Source organism: Lycorma delicatula, chromosome 1 (genome assembly GCF_047948215.1).
Source record: "Lycorma delicatula isolate Av1 chromosome 1, ASM4794821v1, whole genome shotgun sequence".
NCBI classification, from domain to species: Eukaryota; Metazoa; Arthropoda; class Insecta; order Hemiptera; family Fulgoridae; genus Lycorma; species Lycorma delicatula.
In genome coordinates this window covers 364,566,334-364,592,824 of record NC_134455.1, presented here as the reverse complement: position 1 = coordinate 364,592,824, position 26,491 = coordinate 364,566,334, and the positions used below count along the sequence as shown (strand labels likewise).

The 26,491-nt window shown below is 30.4% G+C and overlaps 2 protein-coding genes across 7 annotated transcripts in view; one reads left to right on the top strand and one right to left on the bottom strand.

Annotated features, from left to right (window-relative positions):
* The window catches only part of jar (Myosin heavy chain 95F jaguar), a 355,723-nt gene extending 337,151 nt beyond the window's left edge, over nucleotides 1-18,572 (bottom strand). For 3 of the 5 annotated variants that reach the window (XM_075353648.1, XM_075353645.1, XM_075353649.1), the window contains exon 1: nucleotides 18,495-18,572. The gene's annotated coding sequence lies outside the window, so the exon portion shown is untranslated. Of the gene's footprint in view, nucleotides 1-16,950; nucleotides 17,037-18,407 lie in introns of those variants that run through there. The other 2 variants (XM_075353646.1, XM_075353647.1) reach the window with 2 other exon arrangements.
* Nucleotides 18,573-18,993: 421 nt separating this feature from the next.
* Nucleotides 18,994-26,491, top strand: part of LOC142317246 (zinc finger protein 706-like) — a 60,246-nt gene continuing 52,748 nt past the window's right edge. Inside the window, exon 1 of one of the 2 annotated variants that reach the window (XM_075353643.1) lies at nucleotides 18,994-19,149. The gene's annotated coding sequence lies outside the window, so the exon portion shown is untranslated. The remainder of the gene's footprint in view (nucleotides 19,150-26,491) is intronic. The other variant, XM_075353644.1, reaches the window with a different exon arrangement.

Below are 26,491 nucleotides of genomic sequence, written 5' to 3'. Positions count from 1 at the left end.
CGGTAACGCATGAATATATCAACTTGATTTTTAGTGAATATAATCTTCATGTGAATATTTAAAAACTAGTTTCTAAATTTTTCGAAATTCGACCCTTTAAAGGGGGTGAAGAAAGGTAAAAACGCTTTTGAATAATGGTTGCAAATTTTCCTCATTTCCGACCACACTAAACGAGATAATCAGTAAATTTAGGCTTGCAAATACTGTTTAGATAAATATCTTGCACTATTTTCGGGTTTTTTTATTTTAATGTTTTAAGAGGTGCAACGATATACGGCACGCCGGGACGGCTCAACAACAAAATCAATGCCACTGTATGTAAGACGCGACTAGCTACACTTGCCTCCAGTTACTTGACAGAAAAACAAAAAATTAAAAAAGATTGACGGCGACGGGAAACACATGTAAACAAATAGCATGGGCGAAGCGGTGATGAAGATGCTCTCTCTCTCTCTCTCTCTATATATATATATATACACACGAGGTCTGATCAGAAAATAACTGAACGTTTTTAATTATGCGCCAACGGAGATATTTAGTCACATGTGGTTGGCAGGATTGTGTTGCGCATAACCTCCTCTGTAACCACATCTTCTTGGACTGTTGATATCTCGTTTAGTTTTCGTGTTAGTGTTATTCGAGTGCAACGTGCTTAAGTGTTAGTAGCGATTTTTGCAATTTGTGTTTTTCGGGAGCAACGATACAACGTAAAACTTTGGGTGAAACTGGGGAAAACTTTCACAGAAACTTCTCAAGTTTTGAAACAAGCTTACGGAGATGATTCTCTGGGTAGTATTCAATGCTGCAAATGGTTTTCAGGACTTAAAATTGGTTGTCAGTCAATCGAAGATGACCTTCGATCAACAAGGCATTCGACTTCAGGTGATGACATACACGTTCAAAAAATCAACGATCTGGTGCCCGCAAATCGCCTATTGACTGTCAGAAAACTTAGAGAAAGGGTTACCATTTCGATTGGATCATGCCATGACATTTTAACTGAAAAATCGAAAACGTATCGAGTTGCAGCAAAGTTTGTTCCTCGTTTGATGACCGAAGAGCAGAAAGAACATCGAGTGGACAATTGCCGGCAAATCTTGAACAAGCCGATGAGGATGAAACATTCATGCAAATGATCGTAACGGGAGACGAAAGCTGAGTTTACGGCTACGACATCGAGACAAAAATCGCTACTAGCACTTAAACATGTACTCAAATAACAATAACGCAAAAACTAAACGAGATACCAACAATCCAAGAACATGTAGTTACAGAGAAGGTTATGCGGAACAGAATACTGCCAACTGCACGTCACTAAATATCTCCGTTGACGCGTAATTAAAAATGTTTGGTTATTTTCTGAACAGACCTCTTGTGTGTGTGTGTGTGTGTGTGTGTGTGTGTATATATATATATATATATATATAGAGAGAGAGAGAGAGAGAGAAAATTATTTTTAACTAAATTTTTTCTTTTGTTCTGATCGATACATAAATACATTAATGCCAACCTTCTGAATCCATTTCGAAAATGTGATATGGGTTTTTGCTTTTTTAAATTAATACCAGATCTTTATGTGCTGCACAAAATATAACTGACAATAATGTGTAGGAAAAAGAAAAATTGCCTTAGTAAAATCGTTATCTAAAAGTTTGGTAATATTACATACTGATAAATTAAACTAAACTAATATATTAATAACGATTAAGAAATATTGTATAAATGATTTTTCCATTTAAGGAGGAGCACGGTTCCAGACAGCAAAGTGAATAAATTATTACAAATTAAACGAACTCGAAAGACTATAGGGATGAAACATTAGACAATAATGGCATCCATACTTTATAATACGTTAACTATTCATGTTATGATATATAATATTATGATATGTATAAAATTAAAGTAAAATAAATTTTTAGAACCTTTTTTATAAAAGAGAATAACGAAGAAATTCTTGAATCGATTGAGAAGTCTGCATCAATGAAAAGTACATTAATTTTAAATTTTCAAGACGGACAGTAATTAGCAATAGATTCTTGTAGAATAGAAACTGCCATTTTATACTACTCTATATTTCCTAATAAAAGAAGAACAAAACCAGATTAACAAGTACAGTCCATTGTATAATACATTTTTACCAATATAAACATCTGCGTTGTGCCAACTAGAAACGGAGTCACGTTGTTTGTTACAACAAAAAATGTTTAAAATGTTTATTTACTTTAATTAATTGAAAAAACCCGATTAATTAAACATTTTTTTCTTTCATTAAAAGGATTCATCTTCCAACTATTAACTTTAAACAGAAAAATTCTTGCGCAATTCTGGGCAATGTTTATTTTATTTATTTTTTCTATAATCTTTGCGAAAAAAATAAACAACACAAAAATTAAATAAGAATACTACAAAAGGTGTAATTTATTTAAATATTATCTGCTTGTAAGAAAATTAAATTATTATAAGCGTTATTTGATGAAGTAATTAAAAATAACTATTAGATCCTATACGTAAGCATCAAGTTTACTCACTCATCGCTCTGACTCACAGCAAAAACGGGTATAAAAAATACACAAAGTCAACATAACCTCAGTTTGAGGGTATGTTCATAACCTTTTTTATCCAGTTTCGCCTCCGGGAATCACCGTCAGGTATTACTTCAGAGTATGATATGCATGAGTGTAAGTGAAGTGTGTAGTCTTGTACAGTCTCAGGTCGACCATTTCTGAGATGTGTGGTTAATTCAAACCCAACCACAAAAGAACACTGGTATCCACGATCTAGCATTCAAATCTGTATAAAAGTAACTAGCTGCCTTTACTAGGATTTGATCGTTGGAACTCTCGACTTCGAAATCAGCTGATTTGCGAAGACGCGTTCACCAGTAGACCAACCCGGTGGGTTCGCATACCGTATTTAATTTGCGCGGGTGTAACGGTACAAGCGGTAACGGTCGGCAATAACTAAACTAATGTAATTTCACAACTTGCATAGAACAAATTTCGCTTGTACGGTCAGCAGACTGGTGAAGCCGCGAGGCTTTACGCACCAGGTACCGAATCAATCGGACGATCGAATTTGAGACCCAGCCAGAGCGAATTATTTCTATACATGTTAAATAATCATATTTATTTAATTCTACCGCCCACCTGTGACGTTACAACACAGCGGTCGACTACAACAATAGTTTTAGGGATGAGGGTATGATTTTTTAAATATTGCTATCTTTTAATTGTTAACAAATGTTCCTAAGAAATAAACTTAATTAGGTGAAATATCGAGATACTGAGGGTGACCTTGCTTTAGTCTCATCCCATTGACCTTTTAAGTTGAACATTTAATGGCATCAATGTCCCATGTACAGAAGTAATCTGACCAAATTTAGTCAAAATTCGGTTCAGTAGTTCTGTAAATATAAGTTGATTTAGAGGCCAATACTGAACACACACATGTACATAATACAGAGTGATTCAAAGAAACGGGAAATTTTGAAAGTTGTGTTGGTAGCCGGTGGGCGATTGTGGCCAATCTGACCACTTGTCTTATCAAGGCCACAATCTTATCAACTGACCACTTGATAAGTGGCGCCAGCCTCTCCTTAATTAAGTGAAATCTCGAGATACTGTCGGTGACCTTGCTCTACAGCCTTACCCCATTGATCTTTTAAGTTGAAAATTTAATGGCATCAATGCCCCAAATATATAAATAATCTGACCAAGTTTGGTCAAAATAAGTCCAGTAATTCTGGAGATGCAACATGATTTAGAGGCCAACACCGAACACGTACAAGCATTATCCGGATTTTTTGTTTTTTGGGTTTCTTACGTATCAAAACGTCAAAATCCGGTTGAAAACCGTATATACCCAAACTGACCGATTACAATACTTTCCCTTTTACAACTGTAACGCTATCTACACGGGAAAGTAATTATTTAAGAGTTATTTTTGTAGGCGAATATTATTAAGCTTTATTGTAATATTATTACGTAAGTTTGTTATTATTTAAACCTAGGTAATAATTTTTAATATTATTAAAATTTTAAATAAATGAAAAAAAATAGAAAAATGGATATTATAAATTTTGATCGGCTCGCCCACTCACAATATTGCACTCAAATTATTTTTTTTGGGTCGTTTGCACTACTACTATGCCCAGTATTCCATTAAAAAATAATCGGTTAAAAGATATGCAATAAATAATAATATACATTTTTTTCGATTTTTGAGAAGGGGTAATTTTAGAGCAAATTAAAAAAAAAATTATAAGATAAGTATGGAAGCATGCACTTGGCTTAATATAAAGCAGGATTCCGTTTGCAAAATGTTGAGAAAATTGATCACCCATTCTCTGAGATACTGACCTCAAAATTAGACCAACAAATTGACCCATACATGAGTCTGAATAAAATTTTCATCAAAATCGATTTATCCACTCAAAAGTAATTAAGCTTCAAACAAGATAACGAACGTAGGTGCATACGTATATGATCATTTATGTAGTAAACATTATCCTCCACTTTTTGTTTTGTTTTTTATAGTCCCTGGGTCATGAAACGTCGAGAAACGCAAAAAAAACTCATGCTCCATTTTTTGACCGATTACCATGCTTTCTTTCTTGCAGCATAGCTCTAGACTAATGTTGCCAGTAAAGCAAAAGCTAAAGAAAAACACAAAAGTAAAAGAAATAAAATAAATTTTGGTTTTAAAAACAAACTAATAACGTTAAATTGCATACAGATTTACAGTTATCATGATAAACAAATGTAATAATATTTGCTAGCCATACAGTAAAAAAAAGGTGTTATGCATGATATGATGATGCACATTAACTTTTTTTGTTTCCTGGGACAGAACAGGAAGTAGGGGAGCCAGAGCGGGACCGGAAACTAAGCACAATGCTGGCAACAGTGAGTGCGGGCCGATAATAATTTGACTCGCAACATACTAACGTCACCAGCCGCCAATAGGCAAGTTAAATAGCAGCCTCTAAACGAGAAATAAGACAAGTTACAGAGTCAAATGTGATCTTCCATTTAAATTGAATTGAATATATGTTTACCAAAAGTAATAAGACACACAGATATTAAGTAATAATGCAACTAAAGTAATAAAATCATTAAGATTTTTATTTTTTTTTCAAAGAATTTACATTTTATATTATATAATCGACCAAAAAATAATTTATTTCTCGGCTGTAGCAATATATGCTACTGTAGCTGTAACGGTAAAATATATACATCGGTAAAGAAAATCAAAAATATTTTTTTTTAACTTTGCGCCTTGAAGAGAAATTAAAAAAAAAATTATTTAACAAAAAAATAAATAATTTAAAAAAATCGTAAAAATTAATATATTTTAACATCAGATAAGGAAATTTACCAAAAAACTGACAATTTTAACCAGAATTTTTTTTCTATAAGAAAAATAAGATTAAGCGTTTACGGACACTAAAAAAGAAATGGAGGCCCAAAGATCAACAAAAAGAAACTTTATTTTAATTTCTTGAATAATTAAATCATCCACAGACGATTTTGAAGCTTGTACGTGGGAATATGGAAACTGAATTTTGTAGCGTACGAAGAATGCTATGAATAATCGGGGGATTCGAACCCGGGACCTCGAAATGAAAAGCCGAGACGTTACCATTCCGCCACGGAGATCAGCAATTATCTTCTTGAATAAGAAAATTGAAAATAACTGGTTTAAAGAACTCGAAGAAATATCTTAAGGAATCATATACTAAATAAAAATAAATTTTGGACAGAAATATAAAAAATTTCAAGAGTTATTCAAAAACCAAAAGGAAAAACAGGAAGAAAAATTTCCAGAACGAGAAAGACGAAGTTAATTAAAGAATGAAAGATTACTGACAGAAAAGCAAACAAAATACAAAATAAATTTTTTTTGGAATCCATAGATGGTTCAAACGGAAAAAATCTTCCAAATCTAATATATAAAAATTCTGATATGGACACCACATGACTTCCTTGTACGACTATTAAATTACATATACATATTTTTGCTGCGCTTCATTTAAAATTATATCATTTGAAAGTGAGACACGATCGTCCAATTTTTTAATACAGTGGGCAATTACGCAATTTCATTGTGATTGACACCACAATGCATCACTTTTTTTTGTGGTGTCCATATCAGCATTTTATATTAGTTTATATATTAATTTCATTTCACGTCATTCAAGTAGTTATGTGGTGTAAGTGGAACGTGTCGGATCCATAACCATAATACATCGGTTCGAATCAGACTTCACATGCATATGTCTTTTTCACATTTTTTTTTAAATTTAAATATATTGATTTATTATTAATAATTAACCTATAAAAATTTTTGAATTAAAATGAAAAGTACATAAAATTTTATTTAACCAATAACTTCTGATTCTTTTTCATACTTTTTTTTCAATCGGAGGTTAAGAATTGTTAATAAATCAATATACTTAAAATAAGAAAAAAAGGAAATGAAGTCGGATTCGAACCGATGTGCCTTCTTCTCCTTGTAAGATCCAAATATTTCATTAATTAAAATGTTCTTTGTCTATAACTCTGGAGTCAATGAAAATAAGTATCACTTATGACATGATATATCGTTGAAAATCTCTCAATGAAGGCTTATTACTGCAGTTAAGAAAACATACAAAATTCAATTTTTTTTGATTTTGGGCTTTTTTGGTCCGGTCGATTGCAATCAAAGGGGGAGACGCACAACTAGATGTTATAACAGTCCTAAATCCAAAATTTCAACACCCTACGACTAATCGTTTTTGAGTTAAGCGAGACACATACGTACGTACAGACGTCACGCCGAAACTAGTGAAAATGGATTCAGGGATGGTCAAAATGTATATTTCCGTTGAAATTTGGAAACCGAAATTTTTCGCGATCACATTACTTTCTTTACTTCGTACAAGGAAGTAATAAATACAATTATTTGAGTAGCTACATAAAACAGCTTGAGTATATGATCTCTGATATAGTAATTAAACTTTTGTTATTTTTCTTTGACGGCGCATATTTGATTTTATTCCACGTTACTTCGATTGTAAAGTAATTGATACTTAGCCTGCAATTTTATTACATATAAATAATACTTGTAATTAATCTATTACTTTGAAGTTGACAGGTATTAACCAGATATAATTTAAGTAAATACATATATTACGAAAATAGTAAAATACTTTCAATTTTGAAATCTGATAAGAAAAGTATGTGTGTATTTTTAATAACCGTACCCTAACAAAAAAGAAAAATCTTTTTCATTGTAATACTAAAAAAAATGTCAGAATTATTCCGTGGCATAGCGGTAGCGTCTCTGCCATACAACCGAAAGTTTCGGGTCAAATCTCGGTCAGGCATGGAATTAACTTCACACACGCTACAAAAATTCATTATCATTCACAAACACTTGTTGTAGGACGATTAGGCTTCTATTGTTTTAAAAGAAAGAAAATAAATAAATAAATACAAAGTATATTTGGCTCTATTATAGTAGAATTTCAGAGTAACCTGACTGATCAGGAAAATTTATAGGAGTGTAGCCGACCCGTTCTAGTAAGGTGCTTTCCTGTCCACTTGCAGCCGTACATCTATTCCCTTCCGGAACGGCCTTGCTATAACTACACTCTCAATTGATGAGTTTTTGGCAAAGAAAAACATTCATGTAGTTCCTCAACCACCTTTTCACCTGACTTGAGTCCCTGCGACCTTTTTTCTGTTCCTGAATTTAAATAAAAAAACACCTCAAGGACACCATTTTTGAACAGTAGAAAACATTAAAGAAAAATGTAACCGACCAGCTGAAGGATATTCCGGTTACTGAGTTCCAGCACTGTTATGAAGAGTAGGAAAACCGTTTGAAGCATTGCGTGGCTTCCCAAGGGAAGTATTTCGAAGGTGATAGAGTCCATGTATAATTGGATTGTAAATAAAATGTTTTTGTGAACCAGTCTCAGATGTATGTATTTATCAACAGACCTCGTATGTATTTATCAACGGTTTTCCTTGGGCCTACAATTTTCTTGAGGATCTTTCTTTGTGTTCAAGTACTCAGCTGCATACAAGTGATATAAAATATAATATTTTAAATGCATTTAAAAAAAAAGCGAATTTTTTTTCCAATGGTTTGATAATTTATTAAAAATAGCAGCCGAGGCGTAATAAGATACTTTTTTTTGTAAGCCGGAATATTGTGCTGAGTTAGACAAAAATAGTTCTATTGTCTGTTTCATAGAGGTCAATAATATTATGTTTTAACAATAGATCAATTATTTTATTTAATAAAGATTGCATATTCACAAATATAATCACGCAAACACGATAACATTTTTAATTTACTAAACATCGATTGATTTATGCAATTCATACTTATGGATGCCAATTAAAATGATCTGACAGCCTATTTTTATATTTTTGAAAAAGTTTCGAATATTTGAGGGAGCACCAAAATATGATAAACCTTAAACAGGAACGTAAATAGAATAAACATTGTAAAATAATAAATTTAGGGATTTATTAATGTTCTTTAAAATATAATATTACGATTAAGTTTTTTTACAAACTACAAATATAATTATTTTTGACTAATTTATTTATTAAAATCTACGGATGATTGGAGCTATAAATTTATCCAGACAACTCTGATATTCGGCAAGAAGCTAAATATAAGTAGATCTCGCATCATTGTCATATTTTTACTTCCTAGTAAGAAGTAAAGGAAGTACTGTGATCGTGAAATTTTTGGTTTTCAGATTTCCACGGAAATATCCATTTTCACAATCACTGAATCCATTTAGACAACTTTCGTAGTAAATACGTACGTATGTATCTCGCATAACTCAAAAACGATTAACCATAGGATGTTGAAATGTTGGATTTAGAACAGTTGTAATCCAGTTGTGCACCTCCCCTTTTGATTGCAATCGACTGGACCAAATGTGTGCAAAAAAGCCCAAACTCCAAAAACTTTGGATTTTGGACTTTTTCTTAACTGCAGTAATAAATCCTAATTGAGAGGTTTTCAATGATACTATCATAAGTGGTACTTATTTTCATTGGTTCCAAAATTATAGCCAAATAAAATTTTTATTAATATTTGAATCTTACACGGGGAGGCTCACTGGTTCAAATTCCATTTCATCTCATTTTTTTTTTTTTTTTTTAATATATATATATATACTGATATATTAATAATTATTAATTTCTGATTGTAAAAGATTTTTACAATAAATAATTATTCAATAATAATAAAAAAAAGATATAAAAAAAATATCAGAAGTTATTAATGAAATAAAATTTTATGTACTTCTCATTTAAAAAAATGTGTGTATGTAATTTCATAAGCGTTCAAGGAAATCATGTGGTGTCCAACATCGGATCTTTTGTTTTTAATTTAACCATTTTTTTTAAGTAATATAACTCCAAGAAAAAACAGCCGGCAATGTATTGCACAGCTTTCCCTGCTGCACCGATCAATTTAGGCAATTCATTTTTTAAAAACCATTTTTTTCAATTCAATCATTTTAAGCTCTATTTATATCTTTATGATAAAATGATTACTATTTATTGAAAAACGATACCCAAAATTATGAATTCTTTTTTCACATTTTTATGGTAAAATATTTTTATTTAAAATTTTATGATACATCGTTAAATAAATAAAAATACAAAAAAAAAACTGATTATTTGTATACTTGTGGAGGACGTAATAAAAATTGAATACGGTGGGATTGTTTTAGGTAGTTGTTCTTTTCCAAAATAATTACAATAAATAAAATTCCGTTTCGGTACGCCGGAAGGCAAAGGTAGATTTCACCGGTGCTAAGTCGGGGATAAAAAAGAGTTCCACCTTAAAGTTAAGAAAAAATTTCACATGTTTAGCACACGGCAAGCCCCATCTTCTTACAATTCCAGCGACATTTTGGTCATCCCTTGCCGTAGGAGTTGGTCATATTAAAAATTATTTCAGACAAAATTTTAGATAATATTTAGAGAACTAACGACCACTTTAAACTGAATCGATACTGTGCCTATTAAGGGAGGTATGATTTCTTTGTTTTAGAAACCCCATTTTTTCCACCTACTGGGCCAATGGTTGGTGATATCAAAAATCTTTACTTACGTAAGGTTTAAGCCCTTAATCAAAGAATAGTAGGAACGTTAAACGACTTCGATATATTACTTAATAAGAAAGTTATAGTGATATTTTATTTTTTCGAAAAAGCCCCTCATTTTCATCCCCATGATCCGATTTTGGCCGTTAACGAACTCGACCGAAATTTTAGAACTAGTTATTTTTAAGGAACAATTTGAAAGTGATTGGCCCAAAATTACGGTAGTTATCATGTCCACAAGAATGTGAAATATATATATAAACTTTTGAAGTGGTTTTGGAGTCTGGAGGATGTGAAACGCGAAGGTATGTCGAAATTTTCCAGAAGTCGAATCATGGTATCCATTACAATACGTAGCTTTCTTATGAAATCTACCTAGAAGTACAAGTGAATACAGAATGAGTTTTGTTGATATATCAATCAGTTGAGCCCTAAGTTCAAAACCTACTTGTTCAATTCTTGTTTTAATTCGAACTTGAAACTGCGTGAACCTTTTGAGGATGCTTCCTTACTCAAGAGGAAACATTCGGATATAATTAATTTTTAAGAAAATGATCCCTAAGAGATGAAAGTAAATTTAAAAACGAACTTTTAAAAATACAAATATACTGCCATAACCAAAAAAAAAAAAAAAAAGTTATAATTTTCTAGAAAGGGAGTGAAAACTTTTGGCAGTACTTATTTGTTATCGCACTGCCACCTTTTTTATGCAACTTCTTCAGATTTTATAAGAAAATGAATAATAACGTTTATTTAAGGTGGAAAAATATTTAATGAAAAATAAAAATTATAAAACAACAATATGCAATAGACACATCATAAATGCAGTATAAATTCATGAAACCAGATTAGAAACATCACACTCGGCGGATAAAACTCGCGAATGCGATATTAATAAGTTATGTATAATATGCATAATTAATGCTAATTAGACTAGGCTAGCGAGCGGAGCTAACTGAGATTATGTTGATATACGTATGATTCGTCAGTACACGGAATCAACATCTAAACAAACATAATCTACGCTCACTTCATTCGCTAACGAACATATTTTTTGTTTAATATCACATAATAATAGTTGTTTTTTGATAAGGAAATTGTATAAAAGAAAGTGGCGGTGCGATAACAAACAAGTACATTTTTTTGGTAATTTTTTTTTCATGTAATACTAAAGTGTAAGGGCTATTAAAAAATTAAGAATTTTACATTTTAAATGGATAACTGCGCGAGGTGGATTTAAATTTAAAATAACTTTTTAAAAATTAGAATAGGTACTTACGTATTAACGCCACCGCAGCTACAGCTTTATTTAAAAACAAAGTGGTCAATCGGATTTCGGTGGAAAATGAACAGTCTCTTTATTAATTATAATAAATGATTATTTATATTTATTTTATAAATATAATTTAACCAAACATAACCTACGCTCGCTAACCTTGACTAATTAACACCGTAATTTTTTGAGTATTTATTTAATAAATTCAGTTTTTTTTGTCTTCAGTCATTTGACTGGTTTGATGCAGCTCTCCAAGAATCCCTATCTAGTGCTAGTCGTTTCATTTCAGTATACCCTCTACATCCTACATCCCTAACAATTTGTTTTAAATATTCCAAACGTGGCCTGCCTACACAATTTTTTCCTTCTACCTGTCCTTCCAATATTAAAGCGACTATTCCAGGATGCCTTAGTATGTGGCCTATAAGTCTGTCTCTTCTTTTAACTATATTTTTCCAAACGCTTCTTTCTTCACCTATTTGTCGCAATACCTCTTCATTTGTCACTTTATCCACCCATCTGATTTTTAACATTCTCCTATAGCACCACATTTCAAAAGCTTCTAATCTTTTCTTCTCAGATACTCCGATTGTCCAAGTTTCACTACCATATAAAGCGACACTCCAAACATATATAAGTAATTATATATTATACATATATCAGTAATTATTGCAATTATTTATTATTTAAATAATCAAAACACTCCTGTTAATTAATCAAAGTTAGCGAGCGAAGCGCGCGTAGGTAAAGTTTGGTTAAATTATATTTATAAAATAAATAAAAATAAATAACCATTTATTATAATTAATAAAGAGACTGTTCATTTTCCACCGAAATCCGATTGACTACTTTGTTTTTAAATAAAGCTGCAGCTGCGGTGGCGTTAATACGTAAGTACCTTAAAAAACATATCTTTGTTACCACAGAAAAAAGATATGAAATGAGATGGGCAAAAGGTGTTTCTAATGTTTTGAAGGTATCAATAGGTACCGCTATAGAAAATATAGATGCAAAAACCTGCTATTAAACCTTTTCTAAAGCAAGATATAGCTAAAAAAAAGAAAAACGTTATTTTTAAAATGAAAAAAATATATATATACTTTTTTGTTGGTTGGGGGGGGGGGGGGAGCGGTGAATATCAAATAGATTATTTTTTTATAATTTGTGATCTCGATAAAAAAACTTCTGTATAAATATTTTTTTGGTTAAGTACCCCAGTAAAACTTCGAAATTTTATTGGCTAAAACACCCCCACCTCTTTTTTTTAATTTTGTCAAAAATTTAATGCATTCTTTCTCCGCGAAGCTAATATCTTTCGACCAAACTTGAAGAAAATCGGACAATGGGGTCCATGTTACATGCCCAAATAAAGACCAACATACATACCCACAAATGTCCGTCTGAGAAAAATAATTTTTTTTTTTAAATCTGAGTTCATTGAAATAAATTTTTTTTTCTTAAATTATTTAAATTTATTTTTTAACAATTTAAAAAAAGGCTTAAGGCACAAAAGTTAAAAAAAAATAATAAAAAATAACTGCTGGTCGAAGTAAGTTTTTTTTTAACCAAGTTGAAAGAAAACATTTTTGGTAATGAGCCTCAGAGATTATATTTCGACTAAAACACCCCTACCCCTTTTAACAATTTTTGATAAAATTTAATACATTTTTCTTCCAGAAGGTTACCTCCGGGAGAAAGAGGAGAGGTACTCCTCTTTACCAAATTTGAAGAAAATAGGCCAGTGGAATCTAAGACCAGATACTTACGTCTTTTTTTTGTTTACCCGTTAGGTATTGCTTCCGAAAATGAGATGAATCATTTGTTGCATCTGTGAAAAATGCCATGTCTGGCCGGGATTCGAATCCGGTACCTCCGGATGAAAATACATATGTACATAAGCAAAAACGAACGTCTGACAAAAAAATATTTTTTGAACTCGAGAGCATTGGAATAAAAACATTTTTCACAGATTATTTACAATTCATTAAAATCTATTTTTTTTAAATGTCTTCTCATGATAAAAAAACATATAATAATACAAATTAAATGGTTTTTAACGATCTATATACTTTCCCGTTACAGCTACTACTTTAGCGACATAGCAGGGAAAGTGGAAATGATTTATATTTTAGAATTTCAGAAATCAGGAAAATATTTTTAAGAAATCAGATGATTAAAATTATTAACGTAGTTTTTAAAAATTACACTCACCGTAAAAATATAGCGGCATGAAAATATATTTGTTAAATAAAGATAACATTTTATTTACATGCTATTTCTTCGTCCCATACGAAATGAACGGAAAAATCCACTATCTCGATTTGCGTCTAACAAGATTACACACGAACATAACCTGTTTTAATGAATACTAAAGGACAAATCTATCTTCATTAGACATAGAAATTGTACACGGTTGAAATCATAGTAATAACAGTATCGATTTATTCAGCCAGTTATTAGGATATTTTTTATTACTAGGCTACCCCCTTAATAAGGAAAAAATATACACTGGGATTAACTCACTGAGGATGTCCTTTATACGGAAAAAAATGAAGTCCGCTCCTCTTTTAATAAAAGCTTTTTTATTCGTTACCAAAAAATTTCAAACGAGAATTCTTTCCTTATCTCATGTGAACAATTTTTTTAAAATATAGATAAATATTTGTTAACAAATTTCAGGGAACAAACACATAATTAAATAGAATTTGAAACATTTTTTAAGAATTTTTTTTGGAAATTCTAATTGGCATTTACAGGTAAGAAAATAAATTCTATTTCCTGCAATAGTTCAGTTATTTTTAAAATAAATTAAACTAGCTACTTTATTCGATTTTGATTAGAAAAATTCTGTTAGCATTTTTTTCCCCCATCAAACGGGTTCGGATTTGTATATCAATCATCACGAAACAAGGAATTAACAATGCTCTGAAACGCTGACAGGTCATCAATTTAAATTCAATAAGAAAAAGCTGACAACAAAAAAGTTATACTTTCCTGACACTGTTTTTTTTTATATCTTATTTAGTGGAAAAATAATGATAAATAAAAAATTTTTAAAATCGATATTTTTAAACTTTTATCTGCTCCCCCATCTCCAATATTGTCCTACAGTATTTTTTTTGGGTCAATTGTATTACTTTTATAATTAGGAAGAACTAAAAAAAAATATGCAATAAATAAAAATATAGCTTTTTTAGACTTTTGCAAAAGGAGGAGAATTTGGGGGACATTTTTTTTAATGATAAAATAAGCATGTACGCCTGTAATGAACTTAATATAAAGTGAGATTGTTCGCAAAATTTTAAGAAAATTTAACCCAACTTAACTATCTACCGCCCATCCTCACTTGAGATATTGACCCCAAACGTTTACCAATAAATTGTCCCATAAGCACAAGTCTCTGTGCCAAATTTTATCAAAATTGTTTTAAACAACCAAAAGTTATTAAGTTTCAAACACTATCAACAAACATACGAACATTACTCCCACTTTTTACTTTCTTGTACAAGTAAAGGAAGTATGTCCGCGTTTCGTCATTGAGCGTAGAGAGATGTTCGGAACCTGAGACGTTTTACCCTGAAGATACCTTACGAGTCCTATTACAAGGTGAAGCACAGTGAAAGACTGTGGAAAGATTCGTGAAAACGGTCATGAGGAAACTCCAATTATATGAGGAGTCCCGCAGAGGAAAATGGTGCCGAAGGGCGCGGGGGTGGACAGGTCCTCGGCCTGTGCCTAGGGAGTTCCCCGTGCGTGTGGGGGTTGCCTGGGTGCGATGAGGCCGGAGACACTCTGCTCGTGGTAAGTGGTGTGACTATTTAAGATTTCTGTCTTGACGGCTGTGTGGTTGTTAGTAGCGTTTCCTGTTTTCTGCAGGTTCTTGTGTGTTGTTGTTGTCGGCGTATGTATGTGACGTGCTGTATGTGTTGCTTCCAGTAGTATTGTTTGTGTGGTGTTTGACATTGTTATGACTGTGTGTGTTGGCGATTCCCCCTTCTTCTGATAAAGTGTTTTTATAAGCTGTCCCAGGAAGGGAGAAGCCACGGGGGGAGGTGCACAGGAGTACATACGCCCTTGGTTATAACTGACGGAACCTGTTAGCGAGTTCGACACTGCTTAGGCGCCCGTAAATGGGGTTCCTCCACTCAAAAACGAATAGTCGTAGGATGTTGAAATTATGGATTTAGAACTGTTGTAACATCTAGTTGTGCACTTCCCCTTTTAATTGCAATCGACCGAACCAAAAGTATCCATAAAAGCCCAAAATCCCCAAAAAATTGGATTATGAACTTTTCTTAACTGCAGTAATAAGCCCTCATTGAGTGCTTTTCAACGATACTATCATAGTGGTACTTATTTTCATTGGTTCCAGAGTTATAGCCAAATAAAAGTTTAATTAATGAAATATTTTGATATTACAAGGAGAAGGCATATCGGTTCGAACCAGACTTCATCTCCTTTTTCTGTAATTTAAATGTATTGATTTATTTTTCTATTAGCTTCTGATTGTAAACAAAATTTTACAGTAAATAATTCAGTAATAACAATAAAAAAAAAGAAAAAATATCAGAAGTTATCAATTAAATAAAATATGTACTTCTCATTTTAAAAAAAAATGTGTATATGTAATTTAATAGGCGTACAAGGAAGTCATGTAGTGTCCAGATCAGATTTTTTTTGTTTTGGGGGTTTCTGAGTAATGAAACGTCAAGAAATGTAAAAAAAAAACAATATCCCATTCTTTGACCGATTATTTCTTGCAGCATAGTTCTAGAGCTTATGAGAAAGGGTCTTATTATATTTCAGCTGTCATTTTTAACAAAAATTACTGAACCATTTAAATTTGCTTCCCACTAATTTATTTAAAATACAAATTATTAATATCTGTCTTTTTGAGAAACAATATTTTTCTGTGGATTAAAAAGAATACTAATTAAAAAATCAAAACTGAATTTTTTACATATTCGTTCTGCATGGACATAAATATGTTTTTATAATTTTCATTAACAAATTCTGAATTGTAATTAAATTTGTAGTTATTTCTTATAATTAGTATGTTTATGTATTTAATTTAATGTTATTTCATCTATAAACATTTTTAGGGACTTACGTATTAACGCCACCGCAGCTACAGCTTTATTTAAAAACATAGTCAATCGGATTTCGGTGGAAAATGGGCCGATATAGAGTTTAATATAATTCAAAACAGTCCCTTTATTCATTTTAATAAATGGTTATTTATTTATTTTATAAATATATAACCAAACTTAACCTACGCTCGCTAACCTTGACTAATTAACAGAAGTGTTTAGATTATTTAAGTAATAAATAATTGCAATAATTACTGAATTTATTAAATAAATAAATATAAATAATCATTTATTAAAATTAATAAAAAGACTGTTCATTTTCCACCGAAATCCGATTGACTACTTTGTTTTTAAATAAAGCTGTACCTGCGGTGACGTTAATACGTAAGTACCTATTTTTAAATAATTAATATGGATATTAATAAAATATATTTTATAATTAATATTTATGTTATACTTACGGTTTCCCTTGATCTAACTATGCAAATACCAGGGTAGTTTCTTTTTCTATTCGTGAAATATCATATTTAACCACTCTTGACATGATCTGTATAATGTATTATTATCTACCAATCAGAATAAAAGATTTATTTATTTCTTGTTGCTGAATTAATTGCGTTTGTTTACAATTCTTTTTTGAGGATTAATTAAAAAAAAAAACCAGAAATGCTCGTTTAAGCTTGTACACGGGTGGAAATTTTATAGTGTATGAAAACATACACGACCAGGATTCGAACCGGGGACAGTCCGGGTGAGACTCGCGATGATACCACTTCGCCACCTGGAAGTCTGGTATTTAAAATAATACTACCTCCAACCAATCCCTTCACATATAAAAATACAAATAAATTATATACCAAATGCATCGGAAAAAAAGAATCCCTTTATATAATTGAATTACGTAGCGTAATTAAATATTTACATATCTCATTATGATGGAAACAATTTTAAATTAATAAATATTCGATGCTTAAAAAAAACAAGTATAATATTGTTGGCTTGCTACCCATTTTTTTAACAGATTACGCTCAAACTTACCCAACCCCTACAGCAGACTGGAAAATTATTTTCACAAAAAATCTATTTCCATCTACTGATTAGTACATAACGTATCACTGTACTTATAAAATAAAAACGGCACACAACATGCTCAGCCTAAAATAAAATTTAAATTAATTTATCTGCCATCTATATAAGAGGATATTCACACAATAAAAAGGATGTCTTAAATAATTTTACGGAATAAAAATAATCACAGTTTATCGCAGAAATTCATAATCACGTAAAATGAATTTCAATAATTCATTTTCCAACATGTACCAGCATTACATACAATAGGTTAGCCTATAAAGGAAATGAAACTCCAACCAGATGTTAACACTTCCCTTCAGTTTTACATAATAAAATATACTTTAAACTAAAGCTTTTCATTTACTTACTTATTTTTAATTAAGTTAAGATATTTTTACATGATTTTTGGAAAAATTTATCTTCGTTCCTCCCCCCCGAAAAAAGTAATTACGGCAATCTCTTTTCTCAATTAAACAAGTACTGATTGAAAACATTACAAAGAGAATAGGAAAATTACAAAATATTAGCATCAAGCCAGGTAGAAACTACTAGAAATAACGTCAACTGCACAAGCCGACGTTAAAAGGGTAGGGAAAAAGTTACAACTGAACTGATTACACGAAATTCAATCTCTCCGCAGGAGGTTACGATTCAAAATTTCGGCCTTGGCGATACTGGTAAAACCTTATCAACTAGACCAGCATTACATTTTAAAACACATAAGTTGTAATTAGCTTCACAATTTCACCGGTAATTTATTTTTAACTACGATACAATTAAAAATTATAAGTGTAACTACGTTAGAAAAAGTTCTCATAAATAAATCCTTTTTAATAAATAAAATTACCTTAAACGTATAAAATTATACCCTACTTTAATCCAAAAAGTATTCAGTATTAATACATTTTTATTAAAAACTATAAAACAATATTACCATTCGCGTTTGCAGGTCCGATCACAATTATTATTCACAAACAGAACCCGCAACTGCCAAACTGCTACTGAGTATAGCTACGTCACGAAGTTACAACGAACTGTCATGACAACACAATGTTACCAACAGTTACGTTACCGACAGATCATGAAAATTATTGTATTCAAGTGATGCAAATACTGCTGCTGACTCAATGAACGGTTTAAAACGATATGAAAAATATTCCTTTTACAGTTAAAATGCAGGTAGTGCATTGTAATAAGCAAATATGAAAATTATATTTTGCGTAAAAATGATATTTTTTTATACACTCCATAATCATTGCTTTAAACGGGCAAAAAGAAATTCATAATTTTATTTTCGTAATATAGAGGTACATTATGGTTTGTCTAAATAATCTTTCCAATAATTTTTTTATTAGGCTACTAATAAAATAAACTACTATATGCAAGTCATAAAATGTAATCTATTTTAACAAGAAGTCTAGCAAAATTATCATGTTATCATAATTGTTTCTTTATATGCTCACAGTACGATAAATTTGTATTAATACGTTTATGAAATTGACAGCTTGCGTTTCCTTTCTGAGGTAGTGTCAGTTAGTTGTGTTCGCTCAAAATTTGGTGATTGTAATTCCTGTTTGTTTTTCTGTTGGGTTAGTATAGTACACTACTATTAAATTAATTTTGGGTGGAATTATAAATTGTTATTTTACGTTATGCCTGTAATGTTGTGTTTTTTATAGTTTGTGTGTATACAGTGGTAACATACATATATAGTTTCTTTGTCCTAGATAATACCTAGTCTGTTGTTCGTTTGTATTTCTTAAATCGGTGTTATTTATAATCGAATATGATGTTAAAATATTTTGAGGTTACATAACCCTACTTATTGTGCACTGATATGATTTAATTCACGATACGAAACGTTTCTAGGAAGTACCTACTGCTGTACGTCTCTTCAGTATGTATTCTTTAGTCACTGATTCATTTGTTGTTAATTTTGCGGATTACCGTGGAGTTTTGTTATAAAAAATGTTTTACGAATTCACTGTTGCTTTCTATGTATAATTCAGTTTAATGTTTAGCCTTAAAATACCCATATTTAATTATTGGACTAACCAAACTAAATTGTGTTTAGTTTATTTTGAATGTTATTTTTGTTATGATTGTTTCTGTCCCATTTTAGAGAATCTGATTTGTAGTAATAGTGATTACGAAAAACTTAGCAATCTGCTGAAAATCCAGTGCTTTATCTCTAGTTTTACTTTCTTATTTTTTAATTAACCTTTCTGTTAGAATATTTTTGTGTTCTTACAAAACTTGTACATCTATCTTCAGTACAACTTCTTTGCTTTTGTGGGAATGTTTTTTTTTACTGATAATTAGGTTTGGTACTGTATTCATAAATGGCCATCATTCTGTAAGATATAAAAAATAATTACATTTAGTAAAATTTGTCTGTTTGCTGAAAAGGTATAACTTATTTCATTTTTAATATTAGCTCACTGAACAGTGTTTATTTACTGAAATATACTTCCTATTACAGCTGACAGATTCAGGTTATTAGTGTACAGCTGTTACCACTAAGTAAACAGACATATTTCAAAAGTTAAATCTCTCTAATTACATAGGAAACCAAGCATTAAAAAAGTGTACTGTGAATAGTTTTATGAATTATATGTATATCTGTTTCCATATTCCTGACAGCTTTAATTCCATGGAGAATTAGATGAACTGGTTATGTTTTTGGTATGTAGGAATCTGTCTTAATATGAAGCATTGCTTATCACTGAAATTGCTAGCATGCCTTTAACAAGATGATTTTACTTTTAACTGTTACAAAATAACATAATAGAAATGTTCCACTTAATTTTTTAAAGATAACTGTAATTACTAGATGATTTAAGTATGAAATGTAGTGTTATAAATTATTTTATAGTATCATCTTTAATTAATAATTATTATATGCGATAATAAGTATGTTTCACTAACTGTACCTTATTAATGCAATATTGTTCATATTCAGCTACTATAACTTGACTATGTAACTTTCAACGATTTGACTATCAAGCAGATTTATCATATCTTAGCTGAATAGCCAGATAAAGTGAGGTACATGTCCTACTAGCACCAAGGGTAGTTTTTCTCACATATTTAAGATTTAATCATCAAAGTTTTGAAAACATAATTACTAGATGCAATATTTTTCTGTAGTTTTATCCAGAGTGTTGAGTGTTATTGGCTTATAGTACTGCGGAGGCAGTAGTGTGCTGTGACAGGACAGTCACCAATAGTCCAGCAGTCTATCCCTCCTTTGCATTAACAGACTTTCATTCACAGACTTTGACTGTTTGCATTAACAGACTAAACTTTCATAAAATACTATTTTATGTGTCTGGAACTTATTCAAGGTCTTCCCAACATGGTAATGTTGGTATAGTCATGTTATTATAGCAATGTTCATATTACCAGCTGTGTTTAATAGATTGGTGCAACAGTAGAGAAAGACAAATTTTTTCAGGAAGAATTGTTTTTTTTTCAACATAATCTCTTACAAATTTATTCACTTGTCCAAAGATGCTTAAATTTTTTGATCTCATTGTTTATCCACATCATCAAAGTAGGCATATGTCTTGGCAATAACTTAAAAAATTGACTTAAATCTCTGTCCAGTAAACCACTTCTTCATATTTGGAAATAGACAATGGTCTGAAAGTGCCAAGTTTTGCAAGTAGGGGGATGCGGAAGAATTTGGTAGCGTTGTTTAAATTTTTACTGTTGAAATCACAGTAATGTGAGCTGGTGTACTGTGTTGATGAAAAATAACTTTTTTTCATCAAATGTTTTTTCTTTTTCCTCTTTGGACCGTTGCTGCAAAGATGCAAAATAATCCTCAACTATCATTTTATTCTTACTCAGAAAGTTAATAAAGATTATGCCACAAGCATCCCAAAAAAGTGGCCAGCACCTTTTGTACTGATGGAATGAATTTCACCTTCTTTGATCAAGTTCCACTGTTATGACTGTCCCTTGGTGTCAGGTTCGTGGTGATGTACCCAAGTATTGCTTTGAAATAACACAGAAATTTCTTTTAATTTTTTTGAAATAGCCCCAACCATGTTCAGGAATGTTTATTCCTTCAAGTTTTTGATTAGTTATAAGCACATGTGGCAATCATCTTGCAGACAGTTTTTATACAGTTAGTATTTATGTAAAATATAATGGATGCACTTATTTGAGATTTGACGTCTTCTTGATATCACATGGTTTAAATCTTCTTTCTTCCAACATCATGTCATGAATTTTTCAATATTTTCTGTAGTTATTACCTCACATCCAGTGTCCCTTGTGTTCATATGACATTTTCAAAAATAACCAAACCACTTTTAAAATGTATTAATCGATGGGGCCAACTCACTGTTTATCTTGCTTGGCGTTAGTTTTGTTTTTAGGTTTGTCTTTCAAAAAATTAATGTTTGATCACTCCATGAAGTTCTCTTTTATCCGTTTTTCACAAACCATATTACTTGGTCAACTAAAATGACTGCTAGGAAACTATGAATGACCTCAAAATATACCACATCTGCTGTCTCTTGATTTTGCATAGACTTTTCAAACATCCCTTTGTACAGTGGAAGTCCACTGCTAGCTTCATATGTAAATTAAATTAGAAATAACGAAACTTGATGTTTGTAATTGAAAGGCAATAATTCTTCTTTTGATTTAATAGTTTTTTCCTACACTGAGATATTTATTATTTTATTTTCATCTTGAAATAATAGTTTGTTCATACCTTTAGTAATTCTCAAATTACAGTTTGACCATTTCAAACAGTCAATTTTGTCAGATGAATTACCATTCTGTAAAAAACTCTCATCAGTATTACTTTCCAATTTTAAGATTAATGTTACATTGATAAGTCCTTCAGCTTCCTTACACTCTTGTTTGATTTTTATATCTTTGTGCAAAATATTATGGGCTGCAATCCTGTTTTTTTACATACAAGTTTGATATGGGTTCATGTTCACGTGGTAGGGGAATTTTCAATACTGAGTCCTTTTTACCCCTGTAACAATGTATTTATGATGTTTTGTCTCTTCCTAACTTAATTAAATTTGTAATATCTTTTCATTGAAGCAAATGTTTTTCCTTCAGATGATTAAAAGTAGGTACTTTCATATGTACCTAATTGTGATAGGGTACATTATTTATAACTGATATACTTTGAGGAAGATTTGATATTAACTTCTCACTCAGCCTTTAAGAAAACAAAATAAATTACATCTCATTCTTATAAAACTCTACTCATTTTTCTGATGATTAATGCATACAGTATGAACCCATATTCCCAACTACTTTTGGTATAATTAATCGGTACTTACATATTAAAGCCACCGCAGCTACAGCTTTATTTAAAAACAAAGTAGTCAATCGGATTTCAGTGGAAAATGAACAGTCTCTTTATTAATTTTAATAAATGGTTATTTATATTTATTTTATAAATATAATTTAACCAAACTTAGCCTACGCTCGCTAACCTTTGACTAATTGACAGGAGTGTTTTGATTATTTAAATAATAAATAATTGCAATAATTACTGAATTTATTATATAAATAACCATTTATTAAAATTAATTAAGAGACTGTTCATTTTCCACCGAAATCCGATTGACTATTTTGTTTTTAAATAAAGCTGTAGCTACGGTGGCGTTAATGTGTAAGTACAAATTAATCTTTAAAAAAAAAAAAAATTAATTCAGTCAATTTTAATATGCAAAAAAAAAAAATAAAAAATGTGGAAGGTTGTTTGTATATTCCATTAACTACTTATTTCTAATGTGGTTTCATTTTTGAACACCCATTTTTTGTGTAGTTTCATCCATTCATACAGTTGCCCTATCCGCATTCTTTTATTTAACCATAGATTTAATTAAATGTATTCAGATTATTTAGGAAAATTAATTATTTACTTGTGCCCAATCTTTTTTCATTTTATCTATGTTAAGTTGTTTTGCCAAGATCTCTACATTATCAGAATATAAGACAGAAAAAAAATATGTATATATTGTATTAAAAACATGTTTGAAAAATAGAGGCATGTTTACCGTATCAGTTGCTGATGTAAAGTGAACAATTCTGCTGTTATTTTAATCTGTGGCAGATAATTACTGTTCATTGTTATAATTTAAACATATTTTCACATGTATATTGGGATAATTTAAATTAATTGTACGCTTCTAATAATTCAATCTAAATTAATTGTTCCAACCTTAATTGTTCATTAATTATTTGCAAAATCATTTAACAGAGAAAACATAAAAAAGTATTAAGCAGCAGTAAGTATATTATAATTTCATTTAAAAATTGAAGTTTTTTTTAGACTATTGTTCTTAATTTGCAATTAAAAATCAACTGCTAAAGTATAAACATTAAAAGAGATTTGTTTTCATCCTCTTCAATCTTGCTCTATATTTTTCATTGAAGATTGCACATTTCTTTAATTAAAAATTGTAAACTACTCGGTGATCTGCACATTTATTAAAATTGTGTAATCCAGTGGCAGCTTTTGCTTTAAATTTTTTATTTTGATTATTAAAATTTATCTTTTCACTGGTTTCAATTTTTAGTGATTGCTAAAAACATATATGTTTAATTATAGCACTCTTCAACGCTGAAAACATATGGGCATGTTTTATTTAGGTATTTTTTTGGATTGATTATACATTGATTGGGTTCAACTTAGTCGTAAATTTTAATATGTTATAGAACATTGGAAGTTTGACAGTGTAATATTTTGCCATTGAGTTTTGACATCTCAAAAAAAAAAATTTTTTTATTAATAAGTTGTCCATATACAAATTTAGTTCAAAAAGTATCAGACCATAGGTCTTAAAAACAAATAAATAGCTTACATATTAGTTTCCAATTCTAGTCTTCCTTATATTAGTACCCTTGTGACACACAACACATTTAACCCAGTAGCCTTCCATTGCTGGAAATATTTTTTATAGTTCTATTTTAAAATGGCATCATTTTGTTTTGTTTTTTTTCAGAAATCAAATCAGGACCCTTTTTAGCATAATTTTCATCTTGGTAGCACAAAGAGCCATGCTTGTGTAGTAAGGAACATGATTTCCTTGGTTGATCGAGAAATCCTAGATTAGAATAACAAGTCAGGTGCATTGTTGTTATTCAGCAGCCATTTGTATAATTCCTATCTGTCTGATCTCTTAAAACTAAGTGCATCACGAAGATAACAAAATCTCCAGATAGTACTGTTTGTTGAGAGTTTGAACTTCTAATGCTTCCTTATTCATGATGCACAACTAGTTGAAAAAACTGTCTACTGTCATTTTCAATTTACTCCTCACTTGACTTGCTTTTTTTGGCCTGGAGCCTGTGATGAAGGAAAAGGTAGGAACTTTATTGGTGCACCCCAGCATGTCCTGTCTAGTATAAAAACAAATCTCTTTCTGTTGACACTGAAGAACTTTTGGCATACATTTTCTGACTTCTGTGCATGTCTAAATTCTCCATTAAAATCATGCAGTTAACCAACGATTTTTGATTATCATGCTATTCATTCTCAACTGAAATTTGGCTATTTTGAGAATAGTCGTATTACTTCTTAATTTGGTTATCACAAAGCTCTTGGCAGAACTTGATGCAGTAATGTTGTTCAACATGCTCTATTAGGTTACAAAAAAATGCATTTGCTTACTTTATACTAGTGTTACACTCTTTCAATTATTACTGTTCACATTCAACTACTATTCAAGAAAAAACTTAATGGTGTGACACTTTTTGAATAGATACTCGTACATGCTGATTATAAAAATCATGATGAATTGTGTCAGTAGGTATATGGCTGTCACAGCTTGGTGTATATTATACTGTACATTATTGCAATAAAAAACATTTTAAGTAGAGTAGCATGAAAATTAATGTGAATATAGATCTTATTTAATTAAAAGTAACTTTATTTTTTTTTAAATATCATACCTCTACAATTTTTGAATATCTAGTAATTAATATGTTTCTCATTTACTCTTAATCACCTCACATACACAATTTGCCATCTATTCAAGTGTACTACACATTTTTTTTAATTTATTCAACGTGAAACCATATCAGCATTATTTTTTTGATTAGTTCAATTTGTATGGTACAATTCATTTTTGAGAGTTGTTTTTGACTATTTCTCAAAGATTTTTCTGTTAGCAAGTATCAAAAGGTGACAGAGCTTACAATTGAACTGTTCAAAGTAAGGATGGAACACAGGTTCATCTGTTTTATCTTTATGTAGTGAATGTAATTAAAATTGAAAATTTTAGTGTTAAGATCTCTGAGAATTTTTGCATTAAATAAGTAAGTAAAGTAAATTAAATAAGATCCTTTTTTATATCTAATCCATGGATATTGTGTATGGTTGAATTAAAGGATAAATATTTCCAAAATTAGCTCCATAGATATAAATTATACCTATAATTTAACTCTGAAGTTTTACACTCGATGCATTTTCTAATACTAGTCAACAAAAAAAAATTTTCCTGTGTACGTAGAATCATACAAGGTAATATTAACTAATTTTGGTGTGTTGAATTCAGAACTGTTACAAGAGTTTGTGTAATATGTCAGGTTTTTTTGAGATATATACAATTTATTTACCAGTAAATGTGTAATTACCAAGAAATCAGTATTTAAAAAAAATATTATTTATGTATATTATTGATTTAAGATTTTGTTAAATCAACCCAGTTTTTATTTATTTACACAGATGAATTGAAGCACATTAATACAATTTAAAAAAAATAGTTTCTTAAAGTCTCAAGTCATTGGAATTTTCTTTCCTTTAATTTTTAAAATATGTAGACAATTTTCGCTTGTATGATGTTTCAAAATTATTTATGAATAATGTAACCACTTTGATGGCTACATTACTCATCAACCCCTTTGAGTAACAAAGTAAATTTTATATGGTTTTAAAATACATAA